Source organism: Panthera pardus, unplaced genomic scaffold (assembly GCF_024362965.1).
Source record: "Panthera pardus isolate Hobbes unplaced genomic scaffold, ASM2436296v1 HiC_scaffold_24, whole genome shotgun sequence".
Lineage (NCBI taxonomy): Eukaryota > Metazoa > Chordata > Mammalia > Carnivora > Felidae > Panthera > Panthera pardus.
In genome coordinates this window covers 128,129,637-128,146,837 of record NW_026526810.1, presented here as the reverse complement: position 1 = coordinate 128,146,837, position 17,201 = coordinate 128,129,637, and the positions used below count along the sequence as shown (strand labels likewise).

General features: G+C 39.6%; 1 protein-coding gene across 1 annotated transcript in view; it reads left to right on the top strand.

Moving 5' to 3' along the window:
• Positions 1 to 612: 612 nt before the first annotated feature.
• Positions 613 to 17,201, top strand: part of BTBD7 (BTB domain containing 7) — an 87,323-nt gene continuing 70,734 nt past the window's right edge. The window contains 1 exon segment of the mRNA XM_019462111.2: positions 613 to 725. The gene's annotated coding sequence lies outside the window, so the exon portion shown is untranslated.

The following is a 17,201-nucleotide window of genomic DNA, read 5'->3' as shown; positions in this document are numbered from 1 at the left end:
TGTAAAAGTACCATGCAGCAGTAGTTAAGATAAAGTGCCAAGAAGCCACCGAAACGCCAAGACTGTCAGAAAGGAGTTTTCCGCGGAAGCGCTGTCTTCTTTTGGACGCACATGCAAGATGCGCGATCCGTGGATGCCGGCCACCGAAGAGCAACAGGAATTGGTAGACCTGGTCGTCCAGTAACGTAGTTATTATAATTCCATTCTGATACATTTAATGATTTGTCACAATTCCCCAGGGTAAGCAGGATGCTGCAACGAGCTTCAAACTCCGAGCGTCCCGCTCTGTGCTCCGAGGCGTGGAGCGGGAATAATGCGCGCGCACTCGGCTTCGACCGCTCCCGGGGCTCGCGAACGCTCCTCCCTTGCCCGGCCCGGCCTGGCGCTCGCGCGCGCCCGCCGCCGGCCCACGTGACTCTAGGCGCGGCGACGGCGGGGGGCGGGTGGGGGCTCGGGCCGGCTCCGCAGCGCCGCGCAGGCGCCCCAGGGCCGCGCCGAGCCGAGCCCCTCCTGCTCCCTCTAGGAGTCAAAATGGCGGCGAGGGAAACCTGGAGCAGCCCCGGAGCCTGAGCCACTGACAGGAGCGGAGAGGGCGGCGGCGGCGGCAGGAGGAGAATGGCCGGGGGTGCTGGCGCCGGTGCGGACGGCGGTGCTGGTGGCGGCGGCGGGGGGCGACGGCCGCGGTCCCAGCGGCGGCAGCAGCAGCGGCGGGAGGAGCCTCCGGGGTGAGTGTCCCTTGGTGTCTCTGAGACTGGGAGCCGAGGCTGTGCCCGGCGCAGCGCGGGGCGTCCCGGCAAGGAAGGGGCTGTGTCTAAGAGGTGGGGGCGCCGGGCTGGGGCCCGGCCGCCGCGGGAGGCGCCGCCGGCGGGGAGAGGAGAGGGCAGTCGTCCGTCTGGAGCTGAGGCGGCGGCGGCGGCGGACTGGCCGGTCCCCGTGCGCTCCCAGGGGCGGACTGGGCTGTGCGCCGTCGTCCCGGGGACAGAGGCGCGAGGTGTGGCACTCGGGACGGAGAGAGCGACCCGAGGTGGCCGCGACGACGGCCCGACCAGCTCCGGGCTCCAAGGGGCGGGACCCGCCGCTCCCAGGACGCCGGGAAACCGCTCCCGATACTCGGGCGCGTGTTTACCCGACTGCGGGGCTGCGACCGCCCCGGGGTGGGCGTGAGAGCGGCCGGCCGGAATTGGGGAAGGAGCAGGCCTGCGGACGGCTGCCCCAGGGGGAGAGAAGTTAGGTTGCCCGGGTAAGTTACTGTTCCGGGCTCCAACTGGAATCGTGTTTTGACAGGTTGGGAGGGAGACAATACCGACTGTTTGATAAAGGAGTCTGTGCTTGGAGTACTTGAATGGCCAAAAGCGTGCATTTTCAGTGCCTTATCATTTGCACAGCTGCTCACTAGCCTTACCCCGAGGATGAGAACTTTCTCGCCGTCTTTTTGGAGAAGCTCTGAGTGTTGCTTCCGCTTTGAACCAGGATAGCACCTCTTTACGTACCAGCACGGATAATAAGTACTCTGGATTAGGCCTAATGCACAGCAGTCTTGGTTATCTCTACCAGAGAACCGTTCCCTCTGCCAAAACATCCTACTGTAATGAGGAAATAGGCATTTTTACAGAATTACTTAGTTTTTTCCAACGGACAGAATCTTTGGTCTCTGAATAGCATCCATGTCTTTCAGGTTGCTGAAATACTTGACTTTCTTCTGGCAATGTGGAAGAAGGAGTTGAAATAGCAAGAATTATACATGTTAATGGAATCTGTGATTAAACTTGTCCTGGAATTTTTGGAGTCAGAAAAACCTTTAGAGCTCTGGTAGGACTTGTTTTAGAGCGGAGAATCTAGGCCCAGGGAGATGACCGACTTGCCGTGGGTCTTACAGCTGGCCAGGGCTTGGGCCACAACTGGGATCTGAGCCTCGCTGCGCCCCCCATTTAGAGAGCTCTTTTCGATGCACTCCTGAGCCTTTTATTCTTCATTGAGAAATGCATTCTTAACCAGCAATACTGGTGCCCATGTCTAGGTCCTTGTGCAATAAAGTTGAAAGCAGAAATGAGAGAGAGTGCCTCACTCTGATCTGACTGACGTTTCATTTAGAGTTTTCATAGGCCTGTAACTATATTTTAACCCAGTTACAGGCATGGTCCATTCTTGCATGCAGTCAGTAAAACCCATAGGTCAGTATTCTGTCCCACAAAGCCAAACTACTGTTCTGTGCCCCAACACCAGCATTTAAACAAGTTCTTTATATCAGACTCTCATTTTAAGATTTATTTATTTTTTTTTTTAGTTTTTTTTTTTTTTTTTAATATTTATTTATTTTTGGGACAGAGAGAGAGCATGAACGGGGGAGGGGCAGAGAGAGAGGGAGACACAGAATCAGAAGCAGGCTCCAGGCTCTGAGCCATCAGCCCAGAGCCCGACGCGGGGCTCGAACTCACGGACCGTGAGATCATGACCTGAGCCGAAGTCGGACGCTTAACCGACTGAGCCACCCAGGCGCCCCACATTTTAAGATTTAAAACACCGGTGTTGCATTTGCTAGATTAATACTGCCTAGTTTCCATCTATTTTCTTGATGAATTACAAGAGTCTTCTTTGTTGTGTGTCATGGGTTAACCTTCAGAAATGCAAACTTAAATGATTCTGATCACATTCCAGTCAGTGAAACTCACATATCAAAGTTGTACCTTGTGTTCAATTAATTACACTGTAATTAATTGTAATTATTGAAAGTCTGCTTTGCATTTTGCATTATATTAGTTGCTATAGTAGAAAAGAAAGAAGTGTAGTATATAAACTTTGCCCTCAGGAAAGATAAGGTGTACCCTTATGACTCTAGAAGACAATCTAGTACATTCTATGAATACAGAGAATGCTGTAGGTGTTCTGGTTAGAGGGAGACGAGTGAGCCTTAGGAGTCTAAAGAACTTCCTGGAACACTTGGGACCTGAGCTAGCCTGTGAGGGTTTAGATTTACAGAGATACTGGAGCAGTTACTCTGTGAGAGAAAAGCGAGAATATGATGTGGAGATTAGCTTTGGGGGAGGGGAATAGAGGGAAACTAGGATGAGCTGACAACTGAATTTGGGAGGCTAAAAGGAAAAAAAATCACGCAGTTGGAAGGATATCTGTAGAAGGGTTTGAGTACTAGTTTGAGGAGATTTGGATTTTTATCCTCTTGGGCAAGATATGGGGAGCCTTTGGAAGGTTGGAAGCCCCATATTAATGCGATAAACCAGCAAGATGGACCTGTCTGTGATCTACAGGTTGAGCTTGAATGAGGACAGAATGGAATGAGCCAGCAATGACAGTAGCTGTTGCAGTTACCTAAATATGAAGAGATGAGACCCCAGACGAGGATAGACTCAGTAGGAAGGATGTGTGGCAGGTGTTTTTGTTTTTATTGTGGTAAAATATACATAAACATAAAACTTGACATTTTAACCGGTTTTAAGTATACAGTTCTGTGGCATTCAGTACATCCACATCGTTGTGGAGGCATCACCACCATCCATCTCCAGAACCTTTTCATCATCCCCTACTGAAACCTTTTACCTATTAAACACTAACTCCTATTTCATTTCCCTTTACTCCCAACCCCCTGGCAACCATCATTCTACTTTTTGTCTCTATGAATTTGATTACTCTATGTACCTCATTTTAGTGGAATCCTATAAAATTTGTCCTTTTGTGACTGGCTTATTTCATTTACATTTTTTTTAATTTTTTTTTTTTTTTTTAACGTTTATTTATTTTTGAGACAGAGAGAGACAGAGCATGAATGAGGGAGGGGCAGAGAGAGAGGGAGACACAGAATCTGAAACAGGCTCCAGGCTCTGAGCTGTCAGCCCAGAGCCTGACGCGGGGCTCGAACCCACGAACTGCGAGATCGTGACCTGAGCCGAAGTCGGACGCTTAACCAACTGAGCCACCCAGGCGCCCCTCATTTAGCATGTTTTTAAGATTCATTCATGTTGGAGAATTTTTCAGAATTTCCTTCCTTTTTAAGGCTGAATACTATTTCATTGTATGCATGTACAGTATCTGTTTGAATCCACGCTTTCATTTGTTTGGGGTATAACCCAGAAAATTTCACATTCCCACCAGCAGTGCACAAGGGCTCCAATTTCTCCAATTCTCACCAACACTTGTTGTTTTCTGTTATTTGGATACTAGTCATCCTAATGGGTATGAAGTGATTTGTCATTTTAGGCTTTTTAATTATTATTATTTTTATTTATTTATTTTTTTAAGTAATCTCTACACCCATCATGGGGCTTGAACTCACAACTCAGAGACCTAGAGTCACATGCTCTACTGACTGAGCCAGTTTGGTGCCCCTATTGTGGTTTTGATTCGTATTCCTCTAATAATGATTTCTTCTTGTGCTTCTCAGTCTTTTGTATATCTTCTTTGGAGAAACATCTAGTAAATTCTTTTACCATTTTTTAATCTAGTTGTTTGCTTTTTTGTTGTTGAGTTGTAGGAGTTCTTTATATATTCCAGATACCAATTCCTTATCAGACATATGATTTGAAAATATCATCTGCTATTCCGTGGATTACCTTTTCACTCTGTTGAGTGTTCTTTGATGCTCAAAAGTTAAAAAAATTTTTTTAACGTTTTATTTGTTTTTGAGAGAGCAAGAGAGCATGAGCGGGGGAGGGGCAGAGAGCAAGGGAGACACAGAATCTGAAGCAGGCTCCAGGCTGTCAGCACAGAGCCTGACGCTGGGCTCAAACCCACAAACTGTGAGATCATGACCTGAGCCAAAGTTGGACGCTTAACCTACTGAGCCACCCAGGTGCCCCAACACACAAAAGTTTTTAATTTTGATGAAGCCCAGTTTATGTATTTTTTCTTTGTTGCTTATGCTTTTGGTCTTATATGCAAGAAATCATTGTCAGATCCAAAGTTATGAAGCTTTCCCCCTGGAAAAGTCATACATTTAGATCTTTGCATGTGGGTATCCAGTTTTTCTCAGCACCATTTGTTGAAAAGACTGTCTTTTTTCCACTGAATGATTTTGGCACCCTTACTGAAAATGATTTGATTATACTGTGCATGGCTTTATTTCTGAACTCTCTATTCTGTTGGTCTGTGAGTCTGTCTGTATGCCAATACCACATTGTTTTGATTACCGTAGCTTTATAGTAATTTTGAAATCAGGAAGTGTGAGACCTCCAACATTGTTCTAATTCAAGATTGTTTTGGCTGTTTGTGGTCCCTTGAGATTCCATATGAATTCTAGGATGGGTTTTTTTATTTCCCCAAAATTAAAAAAAAATATGCCATTGAGATTTTTTTGATAGGGACTGCAATGAATCTATAGATTGGAGCAATATTGACATTGATATTAAATCTTACAGTCCATAAACTCCAGATGTGTTTCAATTTATATGTATCTTTAATTTCTTCCCACAAAACTTTGTAGTTTTAAGTGTAAAACTTTTAAGTGTAAAAGTCTTTCATCTCCTTGGTTAAGGTTATTCCTTAGTATTTTATTCTTTTTGAAACTATCATAAATAGGATTGATATTTTAATTTCCTCTTTGGATTGCTCATTATTGATATTTACAACACAGCTCATTTTTGCATCCTGCAGCTGTATTGAAAGCATTCATTAGTTCTAACAGGCTTGTGTGTGTGTGTGTGTAATCTAGTTTTCTACATGTAAGATAGTGTCTTTGACAAAGATAATTTTATTTCTTCCTTCCAATTTGAATGCCTATTATTTCTTTTTCTTGCCTAATTGTTCTGGCTAGGACTTCCAGCACTATGTATATTGAATAGAAGTGGTGAAAATGTACATCCTTGTCCTGATCTTAGAGAAAAAATGTTCAGTGTTTGACCATTGAGTATGATGTTAGCTGTGGGTTTTCCTTTATTATGACCTTTATTATGTTGAAATGGTTTCCTTATGTTCCTGGTTTGCTAGAGTGTTTTAGCAGGTATGTTTTAATGAAAAAAAAGATTCAGTTATAGGTGCTGAGAGCATCTCTAGCCTGGTGAAAGGGAAAATTCTGCTGTCATTGGCAAAGTAACATATTAATGCCCAGTTGGTGTTTGAGGCATTGTCTCTCTACATTTGCAGTCATGTTTTGGCTTAATTCAGTAGGGAAAAGTGACACTAATCAAATAATCATACAAATATATTCCTGAATATAACTATAGTATAATTTTGCTCACAGCTGTGTTCCCAGCATCTGGCATAGTGCCAGGACATAGGTGCTCATTGAAGTTATTAATTGATATAAGCAGAAGACTTAAAATTTAACCACATAAGCTAAAAACTATATGCTTATATTTTTTAATGACAAAGTATTTTTATTTTATTTTATCTTATTTTATTTTAAGCCATCTTCCCTGAACCCAGTCTTGGTACAATGGTAACAAAACAAAATCAGACTTCTCTGCTATGAAAAGAAATAGGCAAGTGACTTTTTCTAAAACAAGTGTCTTTAAGAGTGAGGCCAGGGGTGCCTGGTTGGCTCAGTTGGTTAAGCGTTCGACTTCAGCTCAGGTCATGATCTCATGGTCTGTGAGTTCGAGCCCTGAGTCGGGCTCTATGCTGACAGCTCAGAGCCTGGAGCCTGCTTTGGATTCTGTGTCTCCCTCTTTCTGCCCCTCCCCTGCTCACACCTTTGCCTCTCTCTCTCTTTCTCTCAAAAGTAAATGAACACTTTAAAAAAAAAAAAGGCAACATTTTTCTTTTTAAGTTGATGATAGTGGAAATTGCTTATCAGAATCCAAAGTTTCAAAGGGATGCATAACTTAGAAGAAACTTTTCAGGTGCGTGTTGACTCCAGATTTATAATGAAATTCAAATATTCAGTACCTAGTTTATTTGCAAAACAAGTTCAAAATTCTTTTAATGCAAGCTTCAGTGGTTTTTAGTATCCTTTATTTTTTAATTTTTAAAAATTAATTTAAATTTTAAAATTTGACAGTTTTGGGGCGCCTGGGTGGCTCAGTAGGTTAAGTGTCCTACTTTGGCTCAGGTCATGATCTCGCGGTTTGTGAGTTTGAGCCCCACGTTGGACTCTTTGCTGACAGCTCAGAGCCTGGAGCCTGCTTCAGATTCTGTGTCCCCCTCCCTCTCTGCCCCACCCCTGCTTGTGCTCTTTCTCTGTCTTTCAAAAATGAATAAACATTAAAATAATTTTTTATAAAAGATTTTATAATTTTTTACAAAAAATTTATGAAAAATATTTCTTAATATAGAAATTTCAAAAATATATAATGTACTAAGTTATGTAAATTGATACTGAATATGTGTAGTGAACCTTATGTTAAGGTTGGAATAAATAGGAATCACTTTAATGCAGAACATAGAGCATCCTTTACATCACAGGATTCAAAAAAGTCTTTTGAGCATTGTTGGAGTTTTTAGATATAGTTGTTATGTAAAAGAACATTGGACTAGGAATCAAACCTCCAGTCAGATTCTGACTACTGTTTATAGGTTTGTGATCTTAAGCAAGCCCTTTAACCGGTCTGAGGCTTCATTTTCCTCAAGAGTCTGTGTGTGTGTGTATACACTCACACACGTGCACACATGTACATCACAACGTTTTACAGAGCAGCTTTGCCACCTTATGTTTGCTCTTCAGTTGTTTCCCTCCCTGTTACTAGTCTGAACTATTTATTGAACATCTACCAACCAAGTCTCTGCCATTTGTTTTCCCACTGTCCCCCTAATTCTCTGTTCTCTATATTGCTACCACACTTATGTTTCTAAAAAACCCAATTGGGGCATGTTACTTCCCTACTTAAAAAACCTGTGTTAACCTCCCATTGCTTATAGGATAAAGTCCAAACTCACAGAGTTTGTGGACTGTGTCCAACCTTCCGTTTCCCATCACTCCAGCCTTACCAAGCTGTTTCTTGTTCCTGTGCTTCTGTATCTCATGTGTTTATCCCAGTGCTTGGAGTTCTTTTTCTTTGTCATCCAGGAAACTCTGAGAAGGTGATTCATCATCCATTGCAGGGGTAGATTTTGATTACTCCAAGCCAGGTCATTTCCCTGTAAACTGTTGATTGAAAGGAAGGAGACCTTTTTCTGGGGGACAGGACTTTTTCTCCTGTTGTGTATGAACAAGAGAACATGTGACTCCAGTTGCCACTGGCAGCTGTCTTACAACCCCAAGGGATGATGAAGCGTGCCTGGAAGATGATAGAGCAGAGAGAATGAATGTAGGTCCAAGATAACATAATTTTAGACACATAGTGTACTGGGGGTCTGGGCCTTTCCCTGCCATGGGACTTCTCCACCTAACAGATCAATTCCTTATTGTTGAAGCCATTTCTTTGGAGTTATTTGCCATCAAAAATCTCTTGATTGATACAGTTGTGTTTATTCTTCAAGACCCAGTTCAAATATGACCTTGACCAGTAGTCATACACTCATTCCCCGAGTACTTTGGCCCACTCTTCCAGCCCTGTTGCAACTGTACTATAATCATTTGCTTGTATGTCTGACTCCTCCATGTAACTCTGTGTACTTTGAGCCTTGGCTTACAGGATGCAGCACAGTGTCTGCTACGTTATAGATATTCGGCAATGCATTGTCAGGATGAAAAAGGGTTTTGTAAACAATTTTTATTTTTTTTATTTATTTTTTTTTTTAATTTTTTTTCAATGTTTTTTATTTATTTTTGGGACAGAGAAAGACAGAGCATGAACGGGGGAGGGGCAGAGAGAGAGGGAGACACAGAATCGGAAACAGGCTCCAGGCTCCGAGCCATCAGCCCAGAGCCTGACGTGGGGCTCGAACTCACGGACCGCGAGATCGTGACCTGGCTGAAGTCGGACGCTTAACCGACTGCGCCACCCAGGCGCCCCAACAATTTTTAAATAAACATGAGGTATGTTATTATCTTTAAAGTGAAATGGAGAAATCAATTAGACTAGACATGCAAAATGTTCTTTGCTTGCCTTTAATTATTTTCTAAAAATGTTCACTTAAATAAAAAATTTGACAGCCTCTCTGGCCACAGTGCCTTGAATTTTATGAAAAATCTAACTTAAAGTAGGAGTCCTGGAAGGAGCAATAATGAATTGTGTTTTTACCCTGCAACTTCCTTCCTTCCTTCTTTCCTTCCTTCCTTCCTTCCTTCTTTAGGAGGAGACTTGAATGCCAGAACTAACTTCAAGCATAATATGTGTATTTGTTCCCTATATTTTGAAATTATATTCAGGTCTGTTTTTTCTGGGATTTATTTGTGAATTGTTCTTTAGAGAAAAATTCCATAATATACCTCATAAGAAGACCTAATTATTCTTGCCTTCAGACTTTCCCAAAATATTTCTTGCTTGCTTGAGTATACACAGAACTTTTCTGGTAAGAAGAAAAAAAAAAAAAAAGCTTTGTGGCAGAACTAGATGAGTTATAGCAAATTTTAGTAATATCTTATGACAGAGAAATTTCATTATAACCTTAATTACAGAGTCATAGTTCTGTCACATGCTTCAACAATAAAGTCTGACAGAAGAGGAAGGGTGGAAAAGGAGAGTTATTCCTGATTTGGTATACTTCACCATTTGTTGGCTTGAGTCAAATAAATGATAGTTCAACATAGTAAATTGTAGTCACAGTAGCCCTCCTCCCTTATCCATGGGGGATATGTTCCCAGGCTCTTAGTGGATTCCTGAAAGTGCAGATACTACTGAACCCTATATATACTAAGATCTTTCCTATATGTACATACCTGGGATGAAGTTTAATTTATAGATTAGGTGCACTAAGAGATTAACAACAATAATAACAAAATAGAGGAATTGTAACAATATACTGTAATAAAAGTTATGTGAATGTGGTCTCTCCCTCTCAAAATATCTTACTGTACTGTAAAGTACTTACTGTTATACTGCCTATGTGATGAGGTGAAGTGAAGTCAGTGACCATAGGCGCTGTAACACAGCATTAGGCTGCTGTTGACCTTCTGACTGATAATACGCTACAGAAAGTGAACCCATGGATGAGGGAGACTACTATAACTATGCTTAAAAATCGTCTCTAATAATTGAATATCTCTTTTAATTATTCTTTTATTGGTTTTGATTTTCTTAACTTATTTAGAGTGGTGATCTACAAAATACTGTAGTGACTGTTCCCAGGTTGTCCATGACTCCTTAGATATTATCCTTTTAAAATCATTTAAATAGCTAAAAGATAACAAATTTCAGACCATGTGAAATATACATTTTTTAAAATGTTTATTTATTTCTGAGAGAGAGAGGGTGAGAAAGACAGAGTGTGAGTGGGGGAGGGGGCCGAGAGACAGTGAAGAAGACACAGAATCTGAAGCAGGCTCCAGGCTCTGAGCTGTCAGCCCAGAGCCCAACACAGAGCTTGAACTCGGGAACAGAGAGATCATGACCTGAGCCGAAGTCAGACGCTCAACCAACTGAGCCACCCAGGCTCCCCAAGATGTACATTTATAAAGTGGTCATTTTATTTAAGAAGTATTTCATAACTAGAAATGCTAAGAGAACACTAAGAATATAATAAATTTGGGGTGCCTGGGTGGCAGAGTCGGTTAAGTGGCTGACTCTTGATCTCTGCTCAGATCATGATCTCACAGTTTGTGAGTTTGAGCCCCACATCAGGCTCTGCCCTGGGATTCTGTCTCTCCTTCTCTCTGCCCCTTCCCCACTTGTGTTCTCTCTCCCCCCCCCCCCAAAAAAACTTAGAAAAATTTTATATAATTTTAATTTTATTATCAAAAACTCAGATACCTCCCATCCTAAAATTAAGCTATGACTCTCTGTGGTAGAGCCAGAGTTGTAAGAGCCAGGCTCATTTCTCTGCATTCTTTCCCTCAATTTCTAATTTTAAAAATTCTAATGGTTACACTTAAAAGGATGTTGTATAGGTTAGTGGAATGTGATGTACTTTTATATTCTTTTAAGAATGCATTTTTAATAGGAAATAAAAGTATCAGCAGGGGACTGACAGCTGCTTTGAATTACAATAGGTTATATTAGAAAAAACCCACATGGGCTTAATAAGATTCTCCTAAGCAAAACTCTAACAAGTAATCTCTATTTTTGGTAATGCAATGGAATTTTATAGAAAAATGGCATTTTAAAAGATATCTTCATGGTAGCTGCACTTATCATGGTGAACATTGGGTAATGAATGTGTAGAAATGTTGACTGACTATGTTGTGCACCTGAAATTTATATTACATTGTATGTCAACCATACAAAAAAAGATACCTCCATTTAACATAAATAAAGATGTTTTCTGACTTGACTTTTTTGGTTGGATTGGGGAAATACTGTTTTTATTTACTTATTTTAAAGTTTGTTGGGGTGCCTGGGTGGCTCAGTTGGTTGAGCATCTGACTTCAGCTCAGGTCATGATCTCACAGATTGTGGGTTCGAGTCCTGCATCGGCTCTCTGCGTCAGCAAGAGCCTGCTTCAGATCCTCTGTCTCCCTCTCTCTCTGCCCCTCCCCCTCTCTCAAAAATAAATAAACATGAAAAAAATTAATAAACTTTGTTTTGAGAGAGGGAGAGCATGCATGTGCAAACACACACACACACACACACACACACACACACACACACACACAGGGTAGTGGGGAGGAGGGGCAGAGAGAGAGACAGAGAGAGAATCCCAAACAGGCTCCATGTTGTCAGTGCAGAACCCAACACAGGGCTTGATCTCATGAACCATGAGATCATGACCTGAGCTGAAACCAAGAGTTGGACACTTAACTGACTGAGCCACCCAAGCGCTCTGGGAAATACTACTTTTAATATATGATCTTAAGCTACTAACTACACAGGTCGATACTCTGTTAACAATTTATAATTTGAATTTCCAGAAGTTCTGAAAACCATTTCTTAGGGAGACTCCTTTGATGGCAAACAGCGATATGACATGGATTCATTTCATGACAAAACCTGATCTAAACTAACATAGCTTAGTTTAAATATTTAATATACTTTACTATAAAATACTAATTTGATTATGGGGTGCTATGTTAAATATAACTGAGGTATTTACATAATATACAGTAAATAATCCACATACTCTGTTATCTTCTTCAAAAAGAAAGAAAGAAAAAAGGCTGAATTTTAGAACATATCTAGCTCCAGAGGTTTCTGTCTGATAAGGGATTGTGGACCTGTATTCTGAATAACACTTTTAAACTGGTAATGGACATTAAATACATTTTTTGATGGTGGAACTAAGATCGAAAAGACAGTATAGTATGTAACACGCAATGGTTTAATTCTGTAGATAAAGTTTAATTATCAAAAATGTGGGGAGAATCTATAAAAAGTAGAGTAAGTTCACTGAGTACCTCTTAGGTATTAACTATAAATAAAAATATATTATTAGGGGCACCTGGGTGGCTCAGTCGGTTGAGCCTCTGACTTTGGTTCAGGTTGTGATCTCATGGTTTGTGGGTTTGAGCCCTGCGTCAGGCTCTGTGCTGACAGCTCAGAGCCTGGAGCCTGCTTCCAATTCTGTGTTTCCCTCTCTCTGCCCCTCCCCTGCTCATGATCTGTCTGTCTCTGTCTCTCAAAAATAAATAAACGTTAAAAAATTTTTTTTTAATATATTATTTAAAATTAGATGCCAGAGTGGAGAGAAGAAAGAACTTACTAGCTAATTTCATTATTGCTTGTAGTAGGGAGGTAGAACACAGTAACCAAAAAAGAGGGAATTTGAGGTATTAAATAGAAGTATTAGTAAAGGTGACTTTTTATATGCCCTTTTGGTCCCAAGATTATGGCCAGAGGGATGTCAAGGTCACCAAGAATAACTTGGAGGTTGCCAAGGACTTGTTTTAAAGTGTTTTCAAGTCTGACCGAGAACTCTGACATGTGGGGTAGAAAAAAAGAATTAGTAAAGTTACCTATGGGGCAGGGAGGAATGAAATTAGAGTAGACAGGGAGAGCAACTAGTGGTTTTTGAACATATCTTGTTATATGGCTTTGACTTTAAACCCATCTAAATATTTTATGTAAAAGCTAAATTAAAAACTCAATGCCTAAAAATCAAAAGTAACATAAAATTTACAAAGTGTCTGTTAGTGATATAATCACACAGTAAACTATTCTAAGTGACTCACATACACAGTAATTTGTAGGATATCTTGAGTTAGGTAATATCCTAAGGGTAGAAAGAATTGTAATAAATAAACATAAAGTGATTTTCATTTATCATATTGTTGGTGGTAGATAGTATTGATGTATATATGTTTTTAATGTTTATTATTTTGAGAGAGAGAATGAGCTTGAGCGGACGAGGGTCAGAGACCAAGGTAGTAGGAGAATCCCAAGCAGGCCCCGTGTTCAGTGTGGAGTCCTGAGCCAGTATCAAGAGTCAGACACTTAACCAACTGAGCCACTCAGATGCCCCAGTACTGACATTTTAATTCTCAGCTGTTTCATGTATACTGTAGGATGAAGTAAAGGAATAGTTATGTAGGCAGCATTGGGAATAGGGTTTTGACACGTAAGAAGGGAGAAAAAAATGAAAGATTCATGAGATTAAGTAAAAACCCTATAAATTTGAATTTGAGTTGGAAGCATCAGTATTAACTCATGATATATGTGTGTCTGTATTTATGTACGTGCTTATATAGATATGTGTGTATAAAATTACCGATCTGTATACTTAAAAGGCATTTAGCTCCCCTAGCACCCAGATTGTGGTTTCTAAATACCATTCCCACCGAAAGAAATGAGAACTTCTTTAAAGAAATGACTGATTCCAGGTTTAAGGATAGAATAATACAAGATATGTCTGGAATAAGATGTAATCCCAGAAAACAAAGAAGTTATCAGAGACAAGTAGTATTGTGTTATAAGATCTCAAGAGCCAATTTAAGTAAGCTTCCACTATCTAAATATGGGGCAATTTGAGCATCAGTAAGGATAATTACAGAGGATTGAAATACATTAAATATATTTAAATTAACAAATACATAAAAATCTTTTAAACTTGCTGATCATCTTTAGAGAATGCTGGAAAGTTCATTGTTTTTGAAAATTAGTAAATACAGGTAAGGAATCATTTATTTTTTCTGCCTTTTTTGTGTAAACCGTAGATCAGACAACTGAATAATGAGTTTCTCCTGCAGAAGTATTCCAGCTAATGAATAAAGAGATGATAGAACATCACCATGTTGCAACTCCTAATTAATTAATAATTCTAGTTGGTGATCATTGATAATTTTTAATATCATAGACTGAGAAGTAGACCCTTTGTACCTATTGTTGGAATTACACATCACCACCTGTGAAGCAGTCTTGGCAAAATAAACTTTAAAAGTACAAAAACGATCCTGAATCTGATCAAATCACTAGTTCTATCAATTACAGTAAATACTGTATTTGCCAGAGAAATACATTAAACTACATCCTGGTGATGCATTTGGCAAAATCTATACTGTGGGAAACTACGAGATAATCTGATATTTTTAACAACAACAACAACAAAAAATTGCAAGGGGGAAAAAGAGTGAGGGGGGAAGGAACATATTTAAGAGACATGGTCATGGAGTCACAGTGTATAGACCTTATTTGGATCCACAGTCACACTAAGAAAAAATAAAGCAGTTGTGGAAATATGAACACTACCTGGGCAATTCATATTAAGGAATTATTGTTCATTGCTTTAGATGTAATAATAGTACTGTAGTTGTTCTTTTACATCCTTCTCTTAGAGATGTATAAAGAAATATTTATAGATGAAATAATATATGCTGTCTGGAATTTGTTTCAAATAATAGAGGGGTTGGGCAGAGAATGGATTGGGATATAATGATACAAGACTGTTCACAGATTGATAATTATTGATGGGCAGAGATTGTTTTACTATTTTCTCTATTTTTGTACATTTTTTCTCATTACAGAAATTGCAAAGGTACCTTCTGCAAAGGATGAAAAAAGTAATAGGAAGGAATGAAAATAGAGAAGTGTAGTCACTAGGGAGGGTTGATATTTATAGAGTATAACCTACAATCTGGAAACTTTTTTTTTGTTTACCAACAAGGTACAACACTAGAGATTAAGATTTATCCCTTAACCGTAATTGAGTGATTAAGTAGAAACTAGCAATTTGAGACTTGAATAACAAGAACAGCAGTCAGTAGACGTAGAGAAGCATAAAGAAGACTTTGCTCTTCTGTTCAGAAAGATTGGTATAGGACTGAAGACTTGAAGAGCTTTCTTGTTCAGGAGACAAAACACTAGATTAGAGATCAGAATGCCTGGGATCTAGTTTTGGCTTTGCCATTTTACAATATATTTACTTTGGATAAGTCACTTTTTGCATTCCTTGCCTTATTCAGGGATTAGAGAATGAAGCTTGTCTACATGGAAGACTTGATGTGAGAATAAAATGAATTACTGTGTGAAAAGCACTTTGTAAACTCTGAGTCCCTCTTATAAGATACCTTCACTGTATTCACAAAAAGAATATTGAAAAGGGAAAGACATTGTTTTTCTGTTTTAATGGAGATTTTTTCCCATTTACTTTTTAAATTATGGTTAAAAATATATATAACATAGCATTTATCATTTTAACCAGCTTTAAGTGTACAGTCTGTGACTTTAAGTACATTCACATTTTATTCAACCATCACCACCATCCGTCTTTGGAACTTTTTTCTTTCCCACTGAAACTCTATAGCCATTAAATGCTAACTTCCCAGCCCCTGGTAACCACCATTCTACCTTCTATCTCTATGATTTTGACTACCCTGAGTACCTCATGTAAAATAGGATCATACAATATTTGTCCTCCATTGACTGAAATATCACTTAATATAATGTCCTCAAGGTTTACCCATGATGTAGCGTGTTGTCAGAATTTCCTTCCTTTTAAAGGCTGAATAATACTCCATTATATGTTATATACCATTTTGTTCATTCATCTGCCGATGGATACTTAATTTGCTTCCACCGTTTGGCTATCGTGAATAATGTTGCTATGAACATGGGTGGACAAATAGCTGCTCGAGTGGCTGTTTTCATTTTGTTCTCATTTTTTCAATACCCAGAAGTATAATTGCTGGATCATATGGTAATTCCATGTTTAATTTCTTGAGGAACCAGTATGGGTTTTTTAGCTAATTATTTCATTCTGCATTTTGCAACATCCCAACAGAGTGCCCTATTTAAGGCTGTATGTACCCTGGGATTCAGGGGTCTTTTTTCTAGGAAGTTTTTTTTTTTTCTCCCCTTCCCAAATACTAGTGCAGTTTTTAAATCACAGTCTTCTAAAGGCTTCGACTATATCCAGTGGATCTTCAGAAACAATTTTTGGATTGAAAAGCTTAAAGAATAATTATAAGCAGGTCTTTCCTTTTGTAATGTTTATTTTTAAAAAATTACTTTCATTCAGCAGTTTTCAACTCAGTACCTCATATTTGCCAGGCACTGTTATATTTGCTAAGGATTTAATGTTGAATACATGAAGTTCTGGCTCTCATGAAGCTTACATTGTAGTGTGAGACTGTTAACAAGAAACAAGTATATAATTTCAAGTGCTGAAAAGTGCTGTAGAGAAAAATAAACTGAAGAAAGGGGATAGAGAATGATGGGATAAGATGGCATGTTGTTTTCTAGAGGATAATTTGGGAAAGCCTCTTTGAGGGCATGGCACTTGAGCAAAGATCTGACTAAAACGAGAGAGTGATCCATGTGAGGACTTTGTGGAAAAGTGTCCCAGGCAAAGGTAATAACAGGCCTGAGGTAGGGGCAGGCAGTGCTTTTTAATGAGATGACTCAGGAGTCAAATGAAGACCTGTCTATCTCAATCAGTACCCAGTATCCATATAAAGAAATGAATTGGTTTAAGATAGCTCATTAGAAAGAAAGTAAGGGAAAACTTAAGATGGAAAAAACGTGAAGGAAATTTATTGGTATATTCTGTTAATGATTCTAGAAAATATCATACATCTATTCACTTGTGGAGTGGAAGATGCTGGCAAAATATTTCTGCTGACAAAACATTCCAATAATGATTACCACATGGAAGACATATCTTCTTCCTCTAAGGTATAATTTTCTTGGCACAGTGAACCCAGAGGGTATTATTTTCTGTTCAGAGAAGGCATAAATGAGACAACTGATAAAGAGAATCTGTTTCAAGAAGCCTAAAAGTCTTAGTTAATAAAATGCTTTAATATCCAGCATATCTTACTGATAGTATATATGACAGTACTACAGATA